The sequence below is a fragment of the Camelus dromedarius genome, chromosome 10, assembly GCF_036321535.1.
Source record: "Camelus dromedarius isolate mCamDro1 chromosome 10, mCamDro1.pat, whole genome shotgun sequence".
Taxonomy (NCBI): Eukaryota; Metazoa; Chordata; class Mammalia; order Artiodactyla; family Camelidae; genus Camelus; species Camelus dromedarius.
In genome coordinates, this window is record NC_087445.1 from 34,932,182 (window position 1) to 34,959,838 (window position 27,657).

General features: G+C 37.6%; 1 protein-coding gene and 1 long non-coding RNA gene across 4 annotated transcripts in view; one reads left to right on the top strand and one right to left on the bottom strand.

The window, feature by feature from the left end:
• The window catches only part of DOCK8 (dedicator of cytokinesis 8), a 223,457-nt gene that overhangs the window by 160,300 nt on the left and 35,500 nt on the right, over nt 1-27,657 (bottom strand). The gene's annotated exons all lie outside the window — the stretch shown is intronic.
• LOC116152644 (uncharacterized) lies at nt 16,261-26,395 on the top strand. Its single transcript, XR_004136202.2, has 3 exons — nt 16,261-16,341; nt 20,935-21,032; nt 26,225-26,395. It is a non-coding gene; the product is annotated as an uncharacterized LOC116152644 (long non-coding RNA).

Here is a 27,657-nt window from a genome sequence, read left to right on the forward strand (position 1 = left end):
TAATTGGCAAAGATGCTCAAGAATCTCCAAGTGGAACAGTCAGCACCGTGATCTACACCAGCAGCTGTGCTAGGAAACCGAACAACCCCAGAAGGCTTCTCTCTGGCTTTCAGCCCTAAAAGAAAATTCTTTCACTGTATGCTGGTACGGCCAGCAGCCAAAATGGTTGAAAGGATTTTAAAATTGATTCAAGAAGAAAACTCTTGTCTATAAGTATTTAAAGGGGTTTAGGGTTTTCCTGAATCTGACGTGTTTTAAACAACAGTGAAAGGAATGGAATAAAGAAAAGCAAACATATAATTTACTCTTAGTTTACACAGAGTTACTCTTAGAAACTAACAACTGACTATAAAAACATACAAAGTGTGAAGTATACAAGTAGTAATAAATAATAATTAGAGACATTTGTGGGTGGCATAAGTGGATGTAGCCACAAGCACCTGGTATAATTAGACCTTGCCAAATAGCCATTGTTCAGGACTAGGAATGATTTACAACAGGTAAGTGGTGAAAAAATGTTACTCCCCAAACTTCCTTAGTTATAAAGTAGGGCAGTGTCATATTAAAACAATGATAAAGCTCTTAAAATTTGCTGTATGTAGAAAAACTAGCTCTGAATGATGTAAATAACACAGGGTTGGATCGCAGTTCAGGGCATGGATAAGGCTGAAAACAGAGGTGGCTCAAAAGTGAGTAGTTCCTGGAGTTGACCACATAAAAATGACCTAAGGCTTTCTCTGAGATCCTCAGATACTTTTAGTGATGCACACCTTTAAATTTAGAAGGCTACAAAATGAATTTCTGTAGCAAATTTTAGAAGTATATAATATATATTCATTATATAATGTATAGATAGATGCATTGTATTTATATCTATCTACATACACAAATATCTATTTCCATCCTTGCATATACATACATGCATATGTTTTGAGCAATGATTTCCTCAGAAGTTCATCAGCCTGAGGCTTCAAAATAAACATTTCAAGTTTTAGTGTTCTCATATTTTCCACCTCTCCACATAAACAGACATGCCGTAAATGTAACAGCTTCTGTAAAGATTCAACAGGCAGAAACATGACTACAAGGAGAAGTTTGCCCCTTATTAACAAGCTGTGGAATGTATGCCTCTTCCTCACAGGGGGAGTCCCAGATCCCTTTCACTTGGAAAATTCCTCTGAAAACAAATGAATATTTATTAGATGACTGAAGTGTTTGAGGATTCCAGTAGCAAGCCTAGCGAAGAAGGATTACTCAGTGTCTTCAGTGATTCTCAAAGGGACCTCCTCCTCTCAGCCCTTATATGTCACCATATTCATTAGCTTCTCTCCTGCCATTATCACCACCTAATGAAGCAGCCTAATCACCTAAAACAATACCTATAAATACTGAGTACTTTTTGTTTGTAACTGTTTTTTTTTTTTTTTTCAGAAAGAGGAGTTCTCCACAAAAATGTGTTGAGACGTAAAGAAACAGCTCTAACGTACGTAAACTTAAGTCCCAAAAGAAGAAGAGAAACAAAACAGGAGCAGAAGTAATATTTAAAGAAATATTGTTGACAAAAATACCAAAGTAAATTTGCAAAGCTCTACCCACATCAGAATCAATACAGAGAAAATCAAATCTAGACACATTACAATAAAACTGCTGAAAAATCAAAAAGTTTAAATCTTCTTGAAAATATCTAGGGAAAAGGCACATTACCTTCAAAGTGTAATAATAAGACTAATAATTGACTTTTCAACTGAAAAAGTCCAAAACCAATGCAATGTCAATCTTTATGGTGTTGAAAAGAAAACAACTACCAATACAGAATTTTCCACCCAGTGAAAACACCCTTCATAAATAAAGGATAAAGACTTCATCAGATGAATGAAAACTGAGAGAGGGTGTGGGGGTATATAGCTCAGTGGTAGGGCACATGATTAGCATGCACAAGGTCCTGGGTTCAATCCCTAGTACCTCCAGTAAAAATAAACTGAGAGAATTTATAGCCAACAAAGCTATACTAAAAATAATGGTAAAGAGTTCTTCAGACAGAAGTTGAAAACACAGATGTGCTGAAAGCAATGAAGTGCATCAAAAGGGTAAATATGTGAGTAAATCTAAATGATAGTGACTGTACAAAATCATAATGATAATAATGTGGAATTTAAAATAAACATAGAATTAAAATACATGTCAATGATTACACAAAAGATGGGAGGGGTAAATGGAGTTCATATGTTCTAAAGTTCTTGTATTGTCTGCAAAATGGTAAAAATATTAATAGTAGAATTATAATAAGTATGTATTATTGTAATCTCTATGGATACAAGACACAGGTTGAAAAATAGGGGAAAAAAACACAGTAGGATTGTACATTTAAACTCACAGACTTGAACATGAGACCCAAAACCATAAAACTCCTAGAAGAAAACATAGGTGATAAGCTCCTTGACATCAGTCTTGGTGAAGATTTTAAAAATCTGATTCCAAAAGCAAAAGCAACAAAAGCAAAAATAAACATCAAACCAAAAAGCTTCTGCACAGTAAAGGGAACCAACAACAAAATTAAAAGGCAACCTGTTGAATGGGAGAAAATATTTGCAAATCATGTATCTGATAGGAGACTAATATCTGAAATATATGAGGAACTCATACAACTCAACAGCAAAAAAACCCCCAGATAATCTGATTTTAAAATGGACAGAAGCTCTAACTAGACATTTTCCCAAAGAAGACAGGTACATGAAAAGATGCTCAACATCATTAGTCACCAAGGAAATGCATATCAGAACCACAATGAGATAGAAACTTACATCTGTTAGAATGGCTATTATCAAAAAGACAACAAATAACAAGTGTTGGTGAAGATGTGGAGAAAAGGGAACCCTTGTGCTCTGTCAGTGGGAATACAAATTCATGCAGCTACCAAGGGAAACAGTATGGAGTTTTTTAAAAAATTAATAATAGAACTACCATATGATCCAGCAATTCCACTTTTAGATATTTATCCAAAGAAAATGAGAACACTAATTCAAAAGGATATATGCACCCCCATTTCCACCACAGCATTACTTATAATATCCAAGATACGGAAACAATTTAAGTGTCCATCAATGAGTGAACCCATAAAGAAACTGTAAGAGATACACACACACACACACACACACACACACACACACACACACACAGAGGAATATTTTTCAGCCATAAAAAAGAGTGAAATCTTGCCATTTGTGACAACATGGATAGAATTCAAGGGTATTATGCTAGATGACATAAGACAGAGAGAAAGACAAATATCATATGATCTCTTTTATATGTAGAATCTAAAACAAAACAAAACAATCAAGCTCATACACACAGAGAACAGATTAGTGGTTGCCAGTGGTGGGAATTGGCATGGAAGAAATGGGTGAAGGGGGCTGAAAGATTTTTTTAAAAGGACATCATATCCAGTTTTAAAGTACAGCAATGTGGTCAGGTCAAACACTAGGTGATCTGCTTAGTTATAAACCTTTTTGTTAAAAAGGGACATCTACTTTAGAATTTTACCTAGGATTCATCTTGCTCATTTCTGAAAATCAGGAAAGAAACTGAAAACTGTAATGATTTTTAACATACTGAGACTTTTATGTATAACAATCTCACTTATTCCTCAAAATGACCTAGGGGAAATAGGCAGGATAGCTGTATTACCCTCCTGTTTGAGATAAGTTATCTGAGCCTTAGGAAGAAAAGGCTCAAGAAAAAGAAAAAAAATTCAAATACATCAGTGATTACATTAAATATAACTAATTAAATTCTCCAATTAAAAGACAACATTAGATTACATAAAAAAACTGTTACGTATAAGAAACATATTTAATTTTTAATAGATTTATTGAGGTATATTTGACATGCAATATACTGCACATATTTAAGGTACACAATTTGTAAGTTTGATGCAGATATACACCCATGAAACTATCACTGCAATAACAAAGTTTCCTCATGCTCCTTCTTAATTTTCTCCATCCCTTGTCTCCAGGTAACCGATTTGTATTTGGTCACTATATATTAGTTTGCATTTTCTAGAATTTTATATAAATGGAATCAGACAATATATCTCCTTTTTTTGTCCAGCTTCTTTCACTCAGCATAATTAAAGATCCATCTATGTTTTAATGTGTATCAATAGTTCATTCCCTTTTATTATAGAGGAGTATTTCTTTGCATGTATATACCACATTTGTTTATCCATCCACCTGTAGATGGACATTTGAGTTATTTCCAGGGTTTGGTTATTAAAAATAAAGCTGCTATGAACATTCATGTGTAAATCTTTATATGGGCATAATCTTTCTTTTCTCTTGGGTAAATGCCTAGATAAACTGTTTACAAAGTAGTGGAAAAAAGTTACACAAAAATAGCTAAAAGACAGCTCATGTAGCTATAGTAACCAGGCAAAAAAGTTTTAAGGCAAGACATATGACTAAAGATAAAGAGGACATTTCCTAAATGATCAAGGAGCAATTCACCAGAAATACACAGCAATTCTAAGTATGTATGTACCAAGTAATAACGGTTCAAAATGTATAAAGCAAGAACTGCAGAAGAGGAGAAATATTAAATCAACAATTATAGTGAAAGATTTTAATATACCTATTTCAGTAAGTGATAGGACATGTAGATTTCAAAATTACAGCTATATAGGATTTGAAGATGATAAACTTGATCTAATTGACTTACATGGAAAACTGAACATCTAATGACAATGTACACATTCTTTTTGTGCACACTGAACCATTTACTGAAGTTGACCATATACTGGATCATAAAGCAAATCTCAACAAATTTAAAAGGTCATATGTCATATAGAGCAGGTAGTTTGACATCAGAGTGGAATTAAACTAGAAATCAACAAAAACATACTAGCTTTCTAAATATTGCTTATTTTTGTTTATGGCACAATATTAAGCATCACCTTTTTTACATGTGTCGACACAGGCCAAATAAACGAGATTTTAAAAACGAATTAAAAACCAAAAAGAAAGAGAGAGAAAAACTGTATATAATATCTAGACAGAGTAATTAAAAGCTATTCTATTTTTATTTTGCATATATAATGTTTTATAATTTTATATATTAAAAAATACAAAAAAAAGACACTGTAAAATGTCTCTCTCCTAATTTTGTATGCCAGTTATGTAGGTTCCGTCCACATAGACAATCCACACAATAGTTTCTTGTGTATCTTCTGTGTGTATACACTACATACACAAAGACATGCATATATTCTTTCCTCCACTTTTTTACACAAACTAGAACACAATACTTGAGGTTCATCTATGTTGTATTGTGTACCAATAGTTTGTTCCTTTTTGTGAAGGAGTATTACATTGAATGGATATGCCACAATCTGTCCACTCATGGGTGATCTGCATTTTGCTTTTTTCACCTAATAGAAAAGTACAAAAGAATGCTTTCATTCCTTTTTATGGTTGTATGTGTACTCTATTACATACATGGGCAATAGTTTATTAATTAATCTCTTTTACACATTTTTGTTTTTCCAATTTTTAAATTGAGTTAAAACTGACATATAAAATTGTATTAGTTTCAGGTGTACAACATAATGATTCGGTATTTGTAAATATTGCAAAATAATCACCTCAATAAGTCTAGTTAACATCTGTCACCATACACAGTTATAAAAAATATTTTTCTTGTTGTGGTACACACATAAACACAATGGAATATTACTCAGTCATAAAAAAAGAATGAAATAATGCCATTTGTAGCAACATGGATGGACCTAGAGATTATCATACTAAGTGAAGTAAGTCAGACAGGCAAAGACAAATATTATACATCACTTATGTGTGGAATCTAACAAGTAGTAAAAATGAACTTATTTACAAAACAGAAACAGACTCACACACATAGAAATCAAACTGATGGTTACCAAAGGGGAAAGAGAGGGAGGGATAAATTAGGAGTATGGGATTAACAAATACACACTATCATATATAAAACAGATAAACAACAAGGATTTACTTATAGCACAGGGAACTACATTCAATACCTTATAATAACCTATAATGGAAAAGAATAAAAAAAGACTGAATCACCTTGCTGTACACATGAAACTAACACAATACTGGAAATAAACCACACTTTAATTTAAATTTTTTTCATTAAAATTTTTTCTTCTTGTGATAACTTTCAAGATCCACTCTGTTAGCAACTTTCAAATATGCATTACAGTATCACTAACTATAGTCACCATACTGTACATTACATCCCCATGACTTACTTATTTTACAACTTAATTATTCACCTTTTGACTTCCTTCATCAATTTTGCCCACTCCCTACCCCCTGCCTCTGGCAATCACCAATCTGTTCTCTGTATCTATGAGCTTGCTTTGTTTTGTTTTGTTAGATTCCACATAGAGGTGAGATCATATGTTATTTGTCTTTCTCTGAATTATTTCACTTAACATAATGCCCTCAAAACCCATCCATATGGTCGCAAATGGCAACATTTAAAAATTTTTTGAGGAACCTCCATATTGTTCCAAATTGGTTGCACCAATTTACATTCCTGTGTTGTTCCAATTTTTTTTTTGCTGGCACAAATAATATTCAATAAATTGCATATATGTTAATTCATACATTTGCAAATATACCTTGAGAATAAAGTCCTAGAAATGGAATTGCTGGATCAAAGGGTTTGTGTGTTTGTCTTTCATGGTATTTTACTAATTAATACTCTAGCCAGCAAATCAGAGAATGTACAAAATGGTTTCATCAACTTTAAGGAGTTAACGAACTAACTGGCTATTCTGCCTATTGTTATATGTAACTCTCCTGTGGAGTCGAGATCTGTTTAGGTGATAAACAAAACCAAGGTCTTCAATAAGGGCCTTTTGTGGACAGGGAGCTACCATCTAATGAAGTTAATCCCTTTGTTTACAGGGTAACTGTAAACTCAGGACTATATGGTTAGTTTCCTTCCATCAGGCTGAAGATTTGGTCTAGACATACTGAGTTTGTGGTCCTAATAAAGAGGACTCCAAGGGGAGGTCAATTTGGCAGCTGGATAGTCAGTCTAGAGCAGAAATGAGAGATCCAGTTTGCAGATGTAAATTTGGCCAGGTTTGAGCTTGGAGTTGTTTTTCTAGTAAGAAAATACCTTTCCACCTATAGTTTCTTACCCATCTCCCTAGCAACCCATCATCTAGATGTCTATATGTGGTCCTTGCAATGGTGTGGTCAGAATCTGCGATCCAGAAGTAAAGCCACACAGCCTAGCTAAAGTACAACTGAACCAACTTCTCACTTCAAGCACAAACAGTCATCCCTATGTTTCAGCTTTGATTCTTCTGGTGTGTCCACTTTGAGAAAACCCAGGTAATAAAAGCTCTCAACAAGTTGGTCATAAAAGATCCTGAAAGCAGTGTCTGAACCACGGAAGAATTTGCGGAATGAAATTTCGCCAAACTTATGAAATAAAAATAGGTATGTTTCTAAATGTTGAGAAAAAGTTCCAAAGTATTAGGACCGTGCAGGTTGACACAACTTTTTAGTAAGAACAGGAAATCATGTCGCTATTTATCAAGACCTTACACTACGCCTGGCCCCGTGCTGAGCACCAATGTGTCCCTTTCCACTGAATCCAAACGAGAACTCTCTAAACTGAGCTTATCCTCAAAAATGTAACAAATGCAAAACTCAGGAGTGGAAATGTCTGTAGTCAGGATTTGAACCCAAAGTTATCTGACTCCAAAGACTGTGCTCTTAGTCACTATGGTTATATAAACTCAAAAAAAGGTTATTTAAATTTAAGTGCACTATTTAAAAATATATAGAAGAAAAACCACTAGAATGAAATACTATCTCACAGTTGTATTAGAGAGGCAGGATAACAAAGGATTTTCCCCATTCTCTTTTCTTTTTCCAAATTGTTTGTGCTGTGGTTGCCATAATCTTATAACAGAAATTATGTATACACACACACACACACACACACACAGAAACACACACACTCACACATTTTTAACCTACCATGTTTTCAACTTTCTGAGTAATGTAAATTCTTCTGCTAAGACACAGAGGAATGAGCCTGGACATCTAAAGAGTCTCTGGAGGGCTCCTTTCATCATTATTATTTTGTTTCTAAGTCTCCTGCAATTTCTAAATAAAACTGTGTTCTCAGCAAACTTTGTTTGAACCTTGTATCCACTTCCTGATCTACCTGGATTCAATCAAACTCAACAAACATTGTTGGGTGCTATTGATGAAAAGTGCCTCATTTCTCCACTCTGATCTGTGGTTTATCTAAGTTATTTGTCCTAGGCATGGCCAGCTCCTTCAGTAAGACCCTGAGAGCCTTCTGGCCTCTGCTACCCAAGGTGACTGCAGCTGTGAAGTGCCAGTGCCTTTTACCATAAGATGAAATGGGTGATTTGAACTCCTTCCTTTTTTGTGAGTTTCGTACGTAAACTGTGGAATTTAATTTAATTTATTGAGGTGACTGAGAGAGACAGCTTTTATTTGCCCTTGAACACGGCTTCAACCTGTGCTGGACATATGAACTGAGTTGAGTATAAGATTGGTTATATCTTCCTGCATGCTCTATATTGCAATGGTTCTCAAAGTGCAGTCCCCGGAACAACATTCCCCCAGGAATTTGCTAGAAATGCAAATTCTTGGGCCTTACCTGAGACCTACTAAGCCCTCAACTCTGGGGTAGGCCCAGAAATGTGTGTTTTAACAAGCCCTCCAGGTGATTCTGATGCACTGTCAAGTCTGAGAACCACGGGTCTATTGTAGCAGACAACTTACAGCTCTGTCTTCGAGCCTGCCTTTGCGTTGTACTCATCCTCCCTCAGACTCCAGACTTCGCCATCTGATCACCCTTCCTCAGTCTAACCACCCCTGCCTAGCTAGTTGATTTGAAGATCAAGATACACACATTCATTCATTTAATGATGCTTAAATTCCTACATAGCCAGATTTAACTAAAACATGCCACTTTATGCTAATATTTAATGTACTCCAAAATAACCACCTCCCCCAGTCCCTTCTTCCACAGTTACAAATCATCTCCTCAAAATTTATTTTAGGTTGGAGGATGGGAATTATGCTTCCTAAACCAGAGAAACTGCCCTGTTCCTAAGTTATTGAGCTATTAATAGTGAACTACTGTTTACTTAAGGAAAAAGCTCTGAAGTGAGCGGGGGTAGAGACTAGAAGGGGGAGTGTTTTGGAGAATGAGCAAGATGAGGAAAGGTGTGGAATGAAGAGAATTTCTCAGTTGAGAAAAGTAGAAAGGAAAGATGAGGCACAAGCCCAGAAGTCCAATGTTGATTTATTCTTTTAGGAAGTATTTTTTGAGCACCGGCCTGTTCAAGGTTCTACAGTGAGGAAAGCAGACAAAAGTCCCTGCCCTTCAGAAGCTGGTATTTGAATGAACAGTGATACCCGAGCTTCTGCCACCATTACTGGGTATCAAGCACTGCCCTAGCCAGTGATTTTTCCGCTCCTGGCCCACTGAGTTTCAAGACAGCAAGTGTTAGAGGTAAGGGAGTCTTTGGGTGCCTTCATGGAAGAAAATGGCCAAAATGAGGGGAAACTGTTCAAAAAAAGAAAGGTAGCCAGACTCCCCTCAACTAAGCAAATTTAGCCACTCACAGAGCAAAGAAGTCTTCTAAATTTTATTTCTCTATAAGTTCCAAGTATCATGTACATTCTATAAAGCCAAATCCACCCTCATAACACCTCTCCCATGAGACAGGTAAATCCTCATTTTACAGAAAAGGAAACTGAAGCAGGGAAGAATTGGGTGACTGGATCATGTACTGAAGCAGAGACTCTTTGACCTTAAAAGCCAAGTCTTCCCCTCCCAGGTTTCTTTCTTGCAGAATGGACATACTTACACTCACTTAACTTCGGCACTCACCCTATTTCGGAAACAAGGCCCAGCCTTCTGCCAAAATTTTCCAGGAAATCACCATGTCCTTTATCACTTTTGCAAATATTCTTTCCTGGTGGCCTCAGAGAGAAAGCACCTCATTCTTGTGTTCCATCCATTATTTACCATAAAAATCCTGAGGCTGTATCCTTAACAAAATTTCTATCTACTTATGAAAATAAATTCCTTTACTTATCTCTTACTGAAGTGCTGGGCATGTTAGTGTGATAGAAGCAGAGGAAAAAGTCCCTTAAATTACTTCCTAATAAGTGTGAGCACATTCTGTGCACTAAACAGTTATTCAAGATGACAGTTATTAGAGTATTTGTTTTGGCAAAATTGAGAAGCCTGAGTTAAGGAAAGACCAGGAATGTATTCTAAGTCAAGAATACAGGCTAAAAACACTAGCTCATCTAATTTGGGAGCAGAGAAGAGAAGAGGTTTCTTTTGTGGTAATTTCCCCCATGTGCAATATTAGAATAATGATACTATACTTATCATTTAAAAGTATAGCAAAGTTTATACTTATGAGTATATTCTTAATACTGAGAGATAAGAAGAAACTAGAGGACATGAATGGTAAAGTTATATGAACTTTTTAAAAAGACAAATGTCAACATAAGACAATATACAATAAACCTCCTAGAAGAAAATATAGGCAAAACATTATCTGACTTACATCTCAGAAATGTTTTCCTAGGGCAGTCTACCCAAGCAATAGAAATAAAAGAAGAATAAACAAATAGGACCTAATTAAACTTACAAGCTTCTGCACAGCAAAGGAAACCGTAAGTAAAACAAAACGACAACCCACAGAATAGGAGAAAATTTTTGCAAATGATGAAATCGACAAAGGCTTGATCTCCAGAATATATAAGCAGCTCATATCACTTAATAAGAAAAAAACCAAACAACCCAATCCAAAAATGGGCAGAAGACCTAAACAAGCAATTCTCCAAGGAAGAAATACAAATGACCAATAGGCACATGAAAAAATGCTCAGTATCACTAATTATCAGAGAAATGCAAATCAAAACTACAATGAAGTATCATCTCATACCAGTCAGAACGGCCATCATTCAAAAGTCCACAAATGACAAATGCTGGAGAGGCTGTGGAGAAAAGGGAACCCTCCTACACTGCTGGTGGGAATGCAGTTTGGTGCAGCCACTGTGGAAAACAGTATGGAGATTCCTCAAAAGACAAGGAACAGACTTACCATATGACCCAATAATCCTGCTCCTGGGCAATATCCAGAAGGAACCATACTTCAAAAAGACACTTGCAAATGATTATAAATCAATAAAAAATGTTAAAAAAAAAAAGACACTTGCACCCCAATGTTCATAGCAGCACTATTCACAATAGCCAAGACGTGGAAACAGCCTAAATCTCCATCAACAGATGACTGGATAAAGAAGATGTGGTATATTTATATTTATATATTTATACAATACTATTCAGCCATAAAAAAAATGACAACATAACTCCATATGCAGCAACATGGATGTCCCTGGAGAATGTCATTCTAAGTGAAGTAAGCCAGAAAGAGAAAGAAAAATACCATATGAGATCGCTCATCTGTGGAATCTAAAATAAATAAATAAATAAATACAAAATAGAAACAGACTCATAGACATAGAATACAAACTTATGGCTGTCAAGGGGGAGGGGGGTGGGAAGTGATAGACTGGGAGTTCAAAACTTGTAGATACTGACAGGCATACGTAGAATAGATAAACAAGATTATACTGTATAGCACAGGGAAATACATACAAGATCTTGTGGTGGCTCACAGTGAAAAAAAAATGTGACAATGAATATATGTGTATGTTCATGTATAACTGAAAATTGTGCTCTACACTGGAATTTGACACAACATTGTACAATGACTATAACTCAATAAAAAATGTTTAAAAAAAGAGACAAATGCCAAAAGTAAGGTTTGCATGTAAAGAAATTTCTTTCTTTCTCCATTAATTAATGATTCTTTCTTATTACTCATCTTAAAATCAAAACAGTTGAAAGAGTCTCAAAATAATTATAAGGATGACCTAAAGACATTCTGTTTAGACCTCTAGAAAATTATGCAAAATACTTATAATGGGTGCATATATGACAATCTTTTCTTTTATGTATTGATTTTTTTACTTTTTTAGAAAACTTTAATATGAAAGCTCCTGATATTCAAGTTAATACATTAACAATAAGACTAATTTGACCCAACTTTGAACACCTCCTCTGCTGTCTCTGTCCTGGAAGCCTTTTCCTTCCAGCAGAGCCTCAAACTTATGTGTACCTAAGAATCAGCTAGGAAGCTGGTCAACCATGCAGATGTCTGGGCCCCACCTCCAGAGAGTCTGATTCATGGGTCTGAGCATGGCCAGAACCTGCACTTTCAACAGCCTCAGGGGTTCAGGTGCCATCCACCTAAGCACACTTTGAGGACAGGCAATGACTGCCTTATGAACTCAAAGCCAATGGGAAACCTGACCAAGAAACCTAGCTCATTATTAAACCAACCTTGAAATCTTAGGTAACAATACATACTTGGTGCTCACTCAGATGGAACTAGGAGAAGAATGTGTGTCTGTGACCCAGTTTGTAATTTCCCACTTCCCTCAGGAGGGGAATGATTTATCCCTAAGGCAGTAAGGTCAAGGTTCCCAGGATAACCTAAGTAAATATTTTCCTCCTCACCTCTAAACTGGTTCAGGTTACTTCAGATTACAAAATTTAAAAAAGAGAAAGGAGGAAAGATGGAAAGGGAGGATTTTTTTTTGCAGGGAAAAAATTATAGAAAAGTAATATGGCTCATGTAAGTAGGATGGACTACACTGCAAATGCTGAATAATTTAGGGTTTGCTTCAGAAGGCATGCACTCATCTAAGCCAGAATACTGGCCAATAACCAAATAATAAGAGTTGGGGATTTTTCATTTTCTGGTCTCATATTTTTTGCAGAGACCATGAATGTTTAGAAGCATGGTCTTGTTCAGAAATTTTAATCCATACCAAATCATGGAATGGAAGTGCATCTCTCAGTGAGATCTTGCCAACCAAATTCTTCTTCAGCCACCCGTCTGCCTACCAAGGGTTTGCAAATTCTGCTCTGGGTCTGGCTATTACATTAAGAAGTATCTTACTGTTTATATCATGGTTCCTATTGAACTGCTCTCCTATGCAATTCTCAACTATTAAACACACAAGGAAAAGCACTTTCCAGAAAATAGCTTTACTTTTGACCTTCAACAAGGGAATAATTCTTAGCCTTAACTTCCTACAGTTCTAGAACACTTTGTATTTTTAAAGCCTCTTGCATTTGAACACATCTCAAAATCTTGGCCGCACCCACCCTCTTTGCTTAAAGCTCGAGTGTATAGTTATAATTCCTGAAAGTGTTCAAATACCTTTGTACCAGACGTCTGTGCACAAAACACACTAGGGTGAAGTTAATACACAGCAATGAACATGAGTGAGATTTTAGAAACAAAAAAATCTACAACAAATTTCTGACATGAAGCCATCTCACATAGCAGAGTGGCCACGTGGTAGGAACGAAGCTGAATTCATACAGCCTATTCTGTGGCATCACTTTTGGTCAAGGGCAAAGTGTTCCTGCAAGAAAGCAGCTGAACATGTCTTCAGCTTTGCTAGTATCTTATTTTGGCACAACTTTTAGAGCCTTATGAAGGCTCACCTTCCCTGTCCAGAGACTCATTGCCTATGATGTACGCAAGACCAGTCAACAACATTTAGGGAGGTTAAGGGACAAGTCAACAAACAGGTTAAGCCACGGATGGCCTCAAGCTAACAAGCCTTGCAAGTGGCAAAGCCAGAACAAGAACTCTGTTTTCTCAATGCTCTAGAAAGCAGACTGTGGTATTTTTCTTCTAAAGAACGTTGCTTTAAGCAGGCACAATGGGCAGAAACCTGTGTGTTATAATTTAGAGGGGGTAAAAATCCCTGACCAACTGTAATTGGCTATGTTTGTAATTTCTACCACTCTAAAGCATTCTAGGAAGTGTTTCATTGGGTTGAATTGATTAGTCACTTGAGAGAATAATATATAATACTGTGATGTCAGGTCACTCACTTTATCAGCTTAATCTCTTTCCACTACTTTCACACAGGAACACTGAGGAAATGGAGCCCTGACCATGCCATGGGGAACTAGGTGACTGAGGAAGATAACAAGTCCCCAAAAGCAATGGTGGGAATGGGGGTCCAGCCTTTTTCCAGGACAGATGGAGAGTAAAGAAGGTAAAATCAGGTTTTCAAGGCTAGTCTCTGAAGGACAGAACAAAGAACACTATGCCTTGGGACACCCTAGGACCAATTTTGCCCATTTTCTAGTTTTCCTTAGATTAGGAAATAACAAGTTGGTTTAAATGCAGGTTGGCTAGGAGTAGACGTTAACAATAAAACTTGTCCTAATTTGGGCAAGGAAATCTACATAGAAATTTAAAAAAAATCTAATAAGAAATTTACCTTCAATATCCTCATGCTAACTTATATCCAGTAATCATTTTCCAAGGAGTGATAATCTTTGTTCAAATCCTGTTTCATCACCTACCTACGTGATCTTGAGCAAATTGGTTGACCTTGCTAAACCTGGTAAAGACACACAGAGAGGAGGCAGTAAGCAGAATCTGTAAAGCAGTAGAAGCTACAAGTGAGCAGAAGCCATGAAATGGAAAGATGTCAACAGTGTTAGCAGAGGAGGAAGGAGGAACAGGTAGAGAAAAGAGGAACACCCTGAGTCCTAAATCTGTCAGGCTGTAAGAAATGCCATTGGCAGGTTGTAGGAATTCAGTCTCTATTTGGCTTCATAGCTGGGTGTTTTGTGCAGTGAGAAACCTGAACAGCCTTACATGGAGGCCCTAGGCCCATACCTAATAGTAGACATTGATACTAACCTTGGCAAACCTGAGATTACAGATCCATCTGGAGAAGTGAGGGATTACTTAGCTCCAGGCCATCACTGCCATGTAGGAGTACATGCCTATTATTACTGGAAACCTGGGTTTTCATATGAAATCTGTAATTTGTAAGTATTGGCAAGGGAAAAAAAAACCTCCCTTGCATCAGCAGACCTAATGTGCTGGCTAAGTAGTTTCCTTTTCTCCTTACTTTGTGCTGAATCCTTAAAATAATCCCCCATTAACAGAGACAACCTGGTAATTCACCATTACCAGAGGTAATTGAATATCCATAATCCATATAACCTGGAGAAGCCTACTACTATAACTACTATTACTACAAGGCTAGCTCATACTTAACTGAGTGCTTACTGTCTGACAGCAACTGTTTTAATTAGCCCATTTAATCCTCACAACAACCCTATGAGGTAGGTATTACCTTCACTTTACAAATATGAAACCTAGGCTAACAAAAGTTAAGTAACTTGCATAAGATAGCTGCTATAAGAGCTAAACTTCTGGCATTTTCCTTTTCCAGCAGCTTAGTAATGGAAAGCCTAACATGCGAAAGGCTTCTGAAGAAGGGATATTAAACTTTACCCTGACTACTGAAAAGAACAGGTTTTGGCTTGTTGCTGAGACTTTGAACCCAGCTCCAATATCATTAATCCTTCCATGGGTAAGTAGTCTTGGAATATGTTCCAAATGTAATTCAAACACCCATACTAGCAATGGGTAAAAGATTTAAAAGCAATTACTGAAGGCTGATTTTTCATCAACTATGATTCTCTTTTTTTGTGTACAGTTTTATCTCTTCATGTTTCACCAGGGAACAAATCTCAAGCACAATAAAACCGAAGCCCTCTGAAACCCAAAATCTGTTAATGCACCAAATATTTTTCTGGGCTGTGGGATGAAAAAGGCAGAAGGGGTGTCTGAAACAGAAATTTCATTCAAGTTTTTATTCAAGATCTTTCCTCATCAAATGTTTCATATACAATCCTGACCAGCACTGTCCATCCTCTGCCTCCTCACTTCTTCCTAGAAATCTGCTCAACTTGGTCTCATCAGAAAAGGAAGCCTTCCCCTTCATTCTCAAGCTCCTCATCTCTCCCCTTCCCCTGACCACCCAGCCTCCACTTCCTCCATGCCCTGCCATCCCTAATCCAGTGTTCTCAGGCTCCCACTCTCATCCTGTGCAGAAGCCATCCCTGATACACTGGGCAGCCAGTGATCTCTTTCCAGTCCTGTTCTAACTCGACCTTCAGTTGCATCACACAGTGTTGACCTTCTCCCTCCTTCAAGAAGCCCCTCCCTGGGATTATACACATGATCAACCTTCCTAACCAATTGTCCTTAGTGTTTTTTTTTTAATTTGTTTTCCTCTCCTTTAGGTCCCTTAGATGTTGTTAATTCTCAGTATAGTACTTGAATAAATTTGGGATTGAGGAGAAAAGCATCAGCAGCTGCTCCACGTAAGTAAATCTTATTCCCAAAACATGGGGAAGCATTAAATTGAAGGGGAAAAAAAAAGAGAATCCCAGCAGTGAAAACCCCAGTATCATGTGGTATTAGACGGCCTTGTCGTGATCAGCCTACTGTATTTTCTGCAGAGCAGACAGATTATTATAAATGGTCTTCTTTCAAAGGAAATCAGTTGTTTGTTTCATTCCTTCAAGGGACAGTGTCAAAGTTGCTGAGCTCAAAATTGCCCAGTTTGATCATTTGGCCCATATGGAAAATTCTTCCCTAAAGAATGCAGAAAGGAATTTCTATAAAGCAATTAATTTATCCTCTTTTGCCCAACTGAAAGCAGGAGCACATGAGCCTTAGCTATTTCCTGCCAGTTTAACAATAAACAACCCAGCCCTCTCTTGCCCTCTCATCTTGAACCGCACATGCTCCTAAAGATTTGGTTGATGTTTGTGTCAGGACATAATGACAACTTAAAAGATCCTTAGCCTGTGGAATAAAATCAAGAAGTTCAGATGTCACAAGACATGGCTCCTCCTTACGAAGCCCATGCTGTAAAATAAGGGAGAGGGCCTTTGGCCAATGGCAACTTTATAGAGCTTTCAGGGTGTTATGAATTATTTCGATGCTATAACCAAAAGTCATAGTATATCTTTTGAAATGTGATACACTCTAACTAACCAGGAACAGAGGAGAAAGGTTTGATATTATATATTAAGTTTCTGAAGGGAAATTTATTGAGGCTGTCACATTGGTGCTGGCAGTATATAAAACATCACTGACTGTTCTTTTTTCATTTACTTTCATGAAGAATTTGTCAGCAGTCAGAGGCAGGCTAAGCCTTGGATGGTGACTTGCCTCTGTATTGCTTTAAAGAGGCTATTGGTAGAGACTGAAACTCAGTGTGGCAAATTTGAGATGTGAAGGCAGTTCTTCACATGCCATGCCATAGGGCTACATCTGGACATGAAAGCTTGCATTTCCTGGCACTGACCCCAGATCGAAGGCAACTTCCCAGCAGTCCTTTGCCTTCGCCTTCACGTTCACCTCATCCTGTGAAGCCCCCGCTAGGGGAAGTGTTTACAGCAACAACAGTGGCAAACACAACCAGGTACAAAGAGAAGAATGAGAAGATGGAGCACAGTGTCCAACTTGAGAGGGTATGACCTCACTGCTACTTATAGTGGAGGTAGTCCTCCTTCCCTGAGTCTTCATTCAGTTTTGCCCTCACCTCACTCTGTCCTCTAGAATGAAGTAGCAGTATCAGGCCACAAATGCCCATCCATAAGGTTATTTCTGGAAACTCCCCATTTTCCAGAGTCAGTTCTGCTTCTTCAGAGAGTGACTCTGCATGTGGTAATAACATTAGCCGGTCATTTAAAACTTTTGAAATACTCAGTATTCACACATAATTTTCAATGCTAATTAAGAAATTCTAAATTGAATACTCAAAGACAAGAAATGCTGGTAAATCTCATTTTTTCAACAGCATCACCATCTAATTTATCTAACTTTCTTGGACTTGTTGAAAGTCTTATTTTAAATCTGGTAAATTACCTCTGAATTATATGCCCACAATCTGGATTCAATAGGAAGATCACATAGAAAAATGAAATCACTTTATAGGTATATTCTAAAGGTTTCAAACATGTATTTGTCCTTCCGTCCACCATAGGAAGTATTCCCTTAACTATTCCTACAGTCCATTTCCTATGTCTCTTCTGCCTCTGTCCAATTAAAAAACAGGTAAAACACGCGCACACACACAACAGTTTTGGGGTGCACTTTTTAGTTGTTTTTTTTTTTTTTTTGCTTGCCTAAATTGTCTAAAAATTACTTCAAAGTTCCATATCACTTGGTCTAGTGAGTTTAAAGTTTTAGCATCTACATCTTGGTGCTATCCAACGGATCTTAGATGGCATTTCTACTCTACCAATGACGTGGAACTGTGTGAGGATAAGAGGCATTTGGGAAAATGCCTGACACTTTGCACAGAGTAGGTACTTCAAGATATCAGTGTCTTCCTTTCGACACAGCAGTACCACAAATGGAGCCAGCCCACGGTAGGGAGGAGGAACCTCACCGGGGTTCTGTGGAAAGAACTCTTCACTTCTATACCTTTTTTCAAGATGCCTAATGATTTCATTTAGAGATGTATTATGAATTCTTTGAAAGCCACCTATTAAAAAACAGCAAATATCCTGAAAGGCTAAATTACCCATGCTATTAGCTGAAGATGGCCTACTGCCCTGTACACAGTAGGCTGAGTGAGGCTTTAGGAGCCTGGGACCTGAAATCGGGAACCAGCAAAGCAGCCTCAGAAGGTGGATGACCTAGAATGACAAACTTGCCTGATATGGGCAAAACATATGACCAGCAATGGGAACACCCAGGTGTCCTGTGACTTCCAGGGGTCTGCCCTGCCCCTGGAGAGCCCTTCCATCAGCTCCTTTGGAGGAGACACCTGCCCTCAAGAACTTGGAGAGGCAGCAGCCGGCTATCTTCAAAATCCATTGGCCAATCTGTCATGATCGACCACAGATGGACAAGGAGAAAAACACCAGTGGGGCCTTCTCGGGCTATGGTGGGAAGTACCTCAAATAATTTTGAGCTTCCAACCTTCACAGCTGGGAGCAACCATTAGACTTGAGAAGAGTGATAAAATTCTAGGGCAGAACCCTGAAGACCTGGGGAAGGCCGGCCACATTAATTAGCTTATTGATTCTTTAATGAATATTTATTAAACATCTACTATATGCTTGGTGTTGTGCTAAGCTCTACAAATTGGAAGGTGAGAAAACCTATCCTCTTGAAGCCTCCCATAGACTAGGAGCTGGTGGGGCAGCAGTGGGGGCATTAAATACACAATCACATAAATGTGATAAATTCTATGAAGGAGGAGAAAAGAGATTTCTGTGTGTATGAAATGGGAGGATTGTAATGTACAGTGTGTTTCCTTCTATGGATGGTGGTAAAAAAAACACTGAAAGCTAATATTAAAGACCAAGTTAACAAAATTTTGGAGTAGTATGTACCACAGATTGTCTTTGAGGATGGATGATGGACTTATGGAAAGAAAGGGGGACTGTGGACCAAGGGGTCCCTTTCACTGACATTCTCTTTCAGGGGGTAGGATGGAAAACACATTTGGCGTCAGAGTCACCTAGATATGGGCAATGAGATATATGAAATAACTCTGTATCTGTCTGCTTCTAACCTGCACACAACCCATTTCATCTGGAGCCACTTGAGGCCTCAGGGGGAAGGGTGCAGAAGGGTAGGGAAGAAGGGAAAACATAGCTCTGCAGCTGGGAACACAGCAGTTGTCCAAATTGGGGCACCCTGGGAAGCTTGACATTAAACAATGCATGTGTCAACCAGTGAATATTGAACCGTTAGGGGATCAATCAGATCTTTCTTCTTGTATCTGAAACTCAAATTTCACTGGTAGTAGAGACTAGAACCCAAGTCTGATCAGCAGGGTAGCTAGCGTCTCTTTCTCCACACTGTGACGTCTTCCCAGAAAATGAACGCAACAGTGGACTCTCCATCCGTGAGTGTACAGTGCGGTTCAAAACAGCAGCAGCACTCAGGGAGGGGAATGGGCACTGGTTTGAAGGAGCCAGATGTGAGTGGAAATGTATTTATTACACCAAGACACTGAGAGGTCTCCTCCCCATATCCCAGACATTCTCTCCTCCATCTGAAAATCAAGTCTCATCCATTATTTCACTGATTCAGCCCCTTAAGGTGGGCAGTGCGATTCGCGGATTGTTTCTAGTTTTGATAATGTGGTGGAGGCAAAAGAAAAAGAATTTTCAGTTTGAAAATGCATCTTTGTAAGATGGCTAATTTCAGAGAAAAATCAAGTCTGCTTTGGCCCACTCTAATGGAAAGACGAAAAAAAATCCATAAAATCATATTCAAGCTGTGATGAAGAGACACCACCACAGGATTGTCAGATGCTGTAAGGCTACCTCGAGTTGTATTTAGAGTGGACACAGTCCACCTCTCTTGGAAATTAATCCCCTAACCTCTCTGAGGCAAAACTAAACATATTACAGCATATGGAGAAAACAATCTTGACAAATTCCATGGCAAGGCCATGATGAAAACTTATTTTAGTAAGCAAGTTGGCTTGCTGGCAGTAATGGTTGGCAGTAACAAGAAGTGGTTAAGAAAATGGATTTGGTTTCAGCTAGACCTACGTTTCCACCACAGCTTTATCACTCACATCCCTGGGTAAACTGAACAACCTCACCCAGCCTATTTCCAAATCCACATCTTTGAGATAAGAACACCTTTTAATCTTTTAGGCTGTTATGAGAATTATACAAGGTAACACATGTGAAGGATGTGGTAAGTGCTAGAAAAAAATGCAAGAATTAATTTTTTAAAAATAATGGTCAGTGATCACACTGTGTCTATCTCTTTCCTTCTGACCCAAAATATACCACCGGTTTCTCAGTTTCTCATTGACCATCTTCCCTGTCAATGAAGACAAATTAAACTGTTGATCTTTCTACTTCTTCTCACTAAAACAAAATTTAGAAAAAAAAAAAAAGTCATCATTGAGTTGCTATCATTTTTTATAGGCTTGGATCCCAAGTTTCTTCTCAAGGACAGTCTGGGACCTGGCAGTCATCCTTTCGAGTGGCTCGAGTGGAGAAGAATTTATAAAAGGACAGACAAGGTAATGTTACCTCTGAAAGGGATTTTAGAAATCATCTATTATAACTCTATCTTGAAGAAACTGAGGCCCAGAGAGATGAAATGTATGATTCTTCTAAGGCCCTGCTGGATGTGTGTAGCAACCCAAGACAGCTGAGTTCAGACAAAAGAAAACCTGAATCACTAGGACTACTTGATGTGAAGACTCAGGCTGCCCTTCTCTGTGGAGAGCAGTTGCTATTTAATTTTGCACAGAAAACAAAACAATTTTTTAATGTACCCACCTCTTTCTTTAATATGGAATAAAGAATATACTTATTTCTTAATTGCAAGTGAGAATTCAATTATTTATAATAAATCACTTTCCAAAAGAGAAGAGGAAGGAAAGAACACCTATCAAACACCTGTGTAGTAAGTAATTTCTATACAGTCTCATTTAATTATCATAACAACCCTATGGAGTAGTACATTATCTTTTTATTTAACAGATAAAGAAATCAAGGCCCAGAGAAGCTAAGTAACTTGCTCAAAGCCAGTTAGGAAGTGGTAAAATGGGAAGCCTGGTGTGACTCAAATATTCATGGTTGTTTCAACATGACTTAACAAAGACCTAGAATTGCCAAAGAAATACTGAAGAAAAAAACAAAGCTGGAGGAATAACCCTCCCAGACTTCAGACAATATTATAGAGTGACAGTAATCAAAACTGAGAAACCAGTGGTATATTTCAGGTCAGACATGGATCAGTGGAACAGAATAAAGAGCCCAGAAATAAACCCACAGTCTCATGGTCAGTTAATATTTGAAAAAGGAGGCAAGAATATAAATGAAGTAAAGACAGTCTCTTCAGCAAATGGTGTTGGGAAAACTGGACAACTGTATGTAAATCAGTGAAGCTAGAATACAGTCTCATACCACACACAAAAATAAACTCAAAATGGCTTAAAGACTTAAACATAAGACAAGACTATGAACTTCCTAGAAGAAAACATAAGCAAAACATTCTTTGACATAAATCTTAGCAATGTTCTCCTAGGACAGTCTACCCAGGCAATAGAAATAAAAGCAAAAACAAACAAATGATCAAACTTAACAAGCTTTCGCACAGCAAAGGAAACCATAAGCAAAACAAAAAGACAACCTATGCAATGGAACAAACTATTTGCAAATGATGCAACTGACAAGGGCTTAATTTCCAGAATATATAAACAGCTCATACAACTTAATAACAACAAAAAAACAAACAACCCAATCCAAGATGACTTAGTGTCTTCATGAGCCCCCACCTTGTGTTATTTTCTTAACAACAGTTAACACCACCTGACATTGTGTTATATATTATCTGAGCATTTATTGATTATCTTTTTTCACCATTAGAACCTAAGTTCTTTGAGGGCAGGATATTTCTATAGCCCCAAAGTCTAAAGCAGTGCCTGGCACACAGTAAGTGCTCAAGAAAAATATGTCACATAAATGGATGGATGAATTATAGAATGAGTTAGTAATGAATTAACAAGGAGACATAACAGAAAGTTAAATATCAGATAAACATAAATAGTACATAACTCTGGCATTAAGAAAGAATCTATGCATAATAAATTAACAATTTTTTCTAGGTGATCTTACACATCTAATATAACTTTACTCTCTTCAAGAAAATATACATTTAACTGCCTTAAAAGGGATAGTTTATAGATTCCTGGGTACAGCTGGACATGCTGGTAATTCCTATGAGGATAGCCTCAAGTAGGACCAAGATTATCCAGAAGAGCATTTATTTTAAAGACTGAGCCCACAAGGAAACCTAATGAATTAACAGTATTTGTCCAAATCAAATTTACCTTCAGGTTCACTGACTCAATCATAATAATGGTTTCAATTCAGTCTTCTGGGGTTGATTTTTTAATGTCACCTATAAAAAACTGGCCTTACCAGTTTATACTTATCTGAACACAAACCATCTTTCAGTAACTTTCCCCAAGAATTAAGGCAAAGTTCAGGGATGCCATGTTTTTCAAATATTGTTAAACTTCATTTTAGAGACGTCACACAAAATCTGTCAGGACAACTAGACAGAAATACACACACACACACACACACACACACACACACACGCATATAGCATATATATTATAAATAAATGATAATAAACAATATAAATATACTATAAAATATATATTTTCAATACATACATTTGAGTCTGTGATCCAATTTCTAGCATTTATCCTGAGGAATCATTAAAGATGTAAGTAAATTTGAATGCATAAATTTATTCAGTGAAGTGCTGTTTCTAGTAAATAATTGGAAATAAATGTAGCTCAGAAGAGAGTTAGTTAAATGATAGTCTGTTCTCACAGTGGAATGTTATACACTCATTTAGAAGTGTAATGCAAGAATATTTAGTGATGTGAAAAGTTTTCCATTATATATTTTTAAATAAAAAAGCAGGTTACAAAACAGCATATAAGCATGTTTCCAACTTTGTAGGAGACATGCATGTAGGTGCATACATCTGAAAACTATATATATCAAGCTATTAAAAGTAATTAGGTTAAAAAATTAGAAATATTTTCACTAAAATTTTTTTTGCTTATGTGCACTTCTGCTTCTTCTATAAGTCACATATATAGCTTTTGTAATAAAAAGCCATATTTCACTTTATGAAAGGATAGGAAACATCTTAGGTCTCCAGTCTCTAACTATTGGTACTGTTGTTCAGGATGAATCATTTGTCCTCAAAGATTCTACTGTTTCAACATTTTCTTTTATATCTTATATAAACATTCCTGGTGATCACATGACATGCATTACCTAAGTGGCTCTACCAAATTCTCTCTATTGTCTTTCATAACTGCTAAGATTCTCCATAAAAGTTACTTTTTGGAGAAAAGTGCATATGCATGTGTGTTTTAGGGGGACAGGTTTTGTAAATGAGTTGAAACTTTACTTTATGTCGTTGTGACTGTTTTTAATACTTCTGCATTTCTCATTTCCAGTGTAGTTTACTTTGTCCATATTTACTTTTAGTTTTCTTTTCTGAGACCCTCTGTGACCAAGTGTGAGACCTCCCTGTGCTAGGTCTATGACCAATGTTATTCACTCCATGAATCACAGAAACATGGCGCCTGTTCCTATTTTACTGATGTTTCATTAATATGCATGGAGTGCTCTTTGATTCAGGTAGCATTTTCCTAGATATTATTTCATTTGACTGGGTGATGTTGGTATTCTTAATATTTCTGTTTTACGAAAGAGAGAACTAAGATTTGGAGAAGTTAAAGAACTTTTGAAAGATGCTCCTGTTGGGAATCAGTAGAGTTGGGAAAGGAATCTGACGTGCTTGCCTCCCCAAATTCCAACTTGAAGGTTTAACCTGTTTTCTCATTGCAGTAAGAGCCTTGTGACTTATTATTATTATTACTATAAATGTCAGCATGAATAAGGAAGATTGATTTCACAGATTATTAAAATGATTAAAAGGCAAATAAACAAGAGGATTCAACAGATCCAAAGTGAACCAGTCATGAAAAGTGACTCAGCTTCTCATTAAAGTTGACAGGGGTGAGGGAGGGATAAATTAGGAGTTTGGAATTTGCAGATACACACTACTATGCATAAAACAGACAAACAGTAAGGTCCTACTGCATAGCACAGGGAACTATATTCAATACCTTGTAATATCCTATAATGAAAAAGAATATGAAAAGGAATATATATGTATAACTGAATCACTATGCTGTACACTAGAAACTAACACAACATTGTAAATCAACTATACTTCAATTAAAAAAAAAATAAAAACAAAGTCTCCTGTCTCAGAGGGGAGGTTGGACTATGACATTGTTACTCGTCAAGTGGGAGTGAACCTTTTAGAATGCTTCTTTCTCTTACATCAGAAACATCTCGTTTCCTGTCAAATAAAATGTTAATTCTAAGTTAATAACTCAAAAGCTTTAAAAACATCTTAATCTTGTGGTTTTTTCCTAAAATATTTAAAAACTATTCTCGGGGTAAAAAAAAGGCTGAGCAACTTGGCTCCTTGTCAATCTGTGGAGTTTCTAGAAAGTATCCAGTTGCACATGGCACTTCTGGTGTCCTTGAGTGCAATTTGATTTTACGTTGTTTTTTCCTATGACCAGCCACCTGCCTTACAGGATAATTATACCTTGTACTCTTATTGTCTCCTCCTAGAATCTCAGGTGTTTCAGCATATGCTTTTGGTGTTTGCTTCCCTTATAGCCTCCACACTCATACTGCTGTGACTTAGACCACCTGGTTTTTATCTATCCATAAATGGCACAGCAAACCAGGCCTACACATATTTTATTGCCATTTTGTTACTGGCTCCTTCTTTGTGATTGGGACCCTGTGGCAGAAATGGCTAGTTGACCCCTCAAGATTCATGCTCCCTTTCACAGTGAAAATCTGTTGCCAGAAAGTGGCTTCCAGACAAGAACTCTATTCCCCAGCCCTCCTTGAACTTCAATGGACTTGCAAGTAGTCCTCACCAATGGAATGTGAGTGGAAGTGATGTGTACCACTTCTGAGTTGAGGTATTTAAGAATTAGAGGCACAGTCTTTAACTCTTCCTGGCCAATGGCTGAATGATACCAGAAAAAATCTGAAAGTCACAAGACGGCAGAGCCTTAAGGTGAAAGCAGCCTAAGTCCCTGAGTCACTGCTTAGAGGAGAGCCACCTGACCTGCATCAGACTGTGACACTGATATGCAATTAGATTTTGCTGGATTAATCCACTAAGATCTTGGGATTATTTGTAACAATAGCTAATTTCCTTTGATCAATAATAGACCTATAAGTCTGGATAGCCCTCCTCATTAGGCAAGGGTCCTGGAATTAAATGGACTTGGATCTGTTACAAGTATTCATGGGATGAAGGTGCCACAATGGAAGTTCTGTCACTAATTTGTACCCACAGCAATTGCTCGGAGCAATGGCAGGGACCATTACCTGCCTATCAGTAGCCTTTATACCCTTCCTTCTAACTCAGCCCTCTTTTTGTTGGAGCTGACAATGTGATGGGCTAATAAAAACTACCTTCCAATCTCTCTTGTAACACAGATCTGATCAGTGAGGCATATAGCAAACATCATTGTGTGAGTTTCTGGGAAAGTTCCTTAAAAGAGAGCAAAGTTGGCTGACATGCCTCTTTTGCCCTTCCCCTTCTCCCTGTGTTCAATATTCTTTCAACATGCAGAGTTTCAAGAGCCATCTTCTGACCATAAGGATGAGAGCCACACACTAAGGATGGTGGAACACAAGGACGCAAGGAACCCGGTCTCCAATGGTACCTTGGGCGATCACACAAAGCCCAGACTGCCAACCACTGGAATTCTCCTTATTCAAGAAAAATAAATATCTAATTTGTTTCAGCCATTGTTTATGAGGTTGTCTGTTCCTTGAAGCAGCTAAAAGCAATCCTAACTCACACAAGGGTGAACCTTCTAAGACAAGCCATGGCACATACCTTCCTGACAGGTTGATCTCTCTGCCTCCCTGCTCCATTCTTTCCTTCTACCCACTGTAATTCTTCCCAGCCTAGAACTTACACTGGACCAGAGCAGTCACTGAATTTCTAAGCCCGTTTGGTAACTCTTGAGGCCCTTTTCCTAGTCATTTAATTTAGCGTCAAATCCTGCCCCTTTGAATGGCACATAGCAATTTTCAAGTACCTCTTTCCCTAATATCCTCAAATTGCTGCTGCATCTCCCTACCAGACAGCTCTGCAGTCTGGGCTCCACCAATGCAATTATGGGACTTAAGAGAAGCCCAAGAAGTTATTAAATGTATTCACCTGCCTCCAGGCAGGACTGTGTTTAGCTCTTCCAGACACATAGCTGTCTTTCATAAAGCATGACTCATTGGTAACTTTGAATGAGTCGATTTAATCTGTTCTCAGTTTCTCTGCCAGTGAAATGGGTATTGTGATCTGAACAGAGAATGACAAGACCTTCTGCTTAAATATGTGAAGTTTGAAATGGGATATGATTACTTTCTTTGTTCGGGGTGTAATAGATTAAAATGGTCAAATATTTTGCGTCTCTTTCCATCAAGAGATTGAGTCCATTTCCCTATCCTTTGAAGCTGGGTTGCCTTGTGATTTGCTTTGACAAAGGAATGTGGCATAAAAGCTCTAGACTAAGCCTCAAGGAGCTTTGCAGCTTCCACCTTCGTCCTCTTAGAATGTTCCTTCTACCGTGTAAGGAATACAGAGCTAGACTACTAAAGCGGACCATGTGCAAAGGGACAGCCAGCCCTAAGGCCCTGGACTTGTGACTGAGGCCATCTCTGATGCTCCGGCTTCAGTCCAGACACTAGGGAATTTCAGCCAAATGAATGACCACAGAGAGACCAGCAGAACTGCCCACGAGAAATGCTAAACTGCTGTTGTTTTACATGACTAAACTTTGGAGTAATCTATCAGTTTCCTTGGGCTGCCAGAACAAATTATCATAAGCCTGGTTTTATTCTCACACTATTCTGGAGGTCAGAGGTCGAAAAATCAAGGTGTCAGCATGACCTTCTCCCTCTGAAGCCTCTAGGGAAGAATCCTTCCCGGCCTCTGCTAGCTTCTGTTGGTTGCTGGCAGATCTCGGTTTTCCTTGGCATATGGTGGCATGACTCCAATCT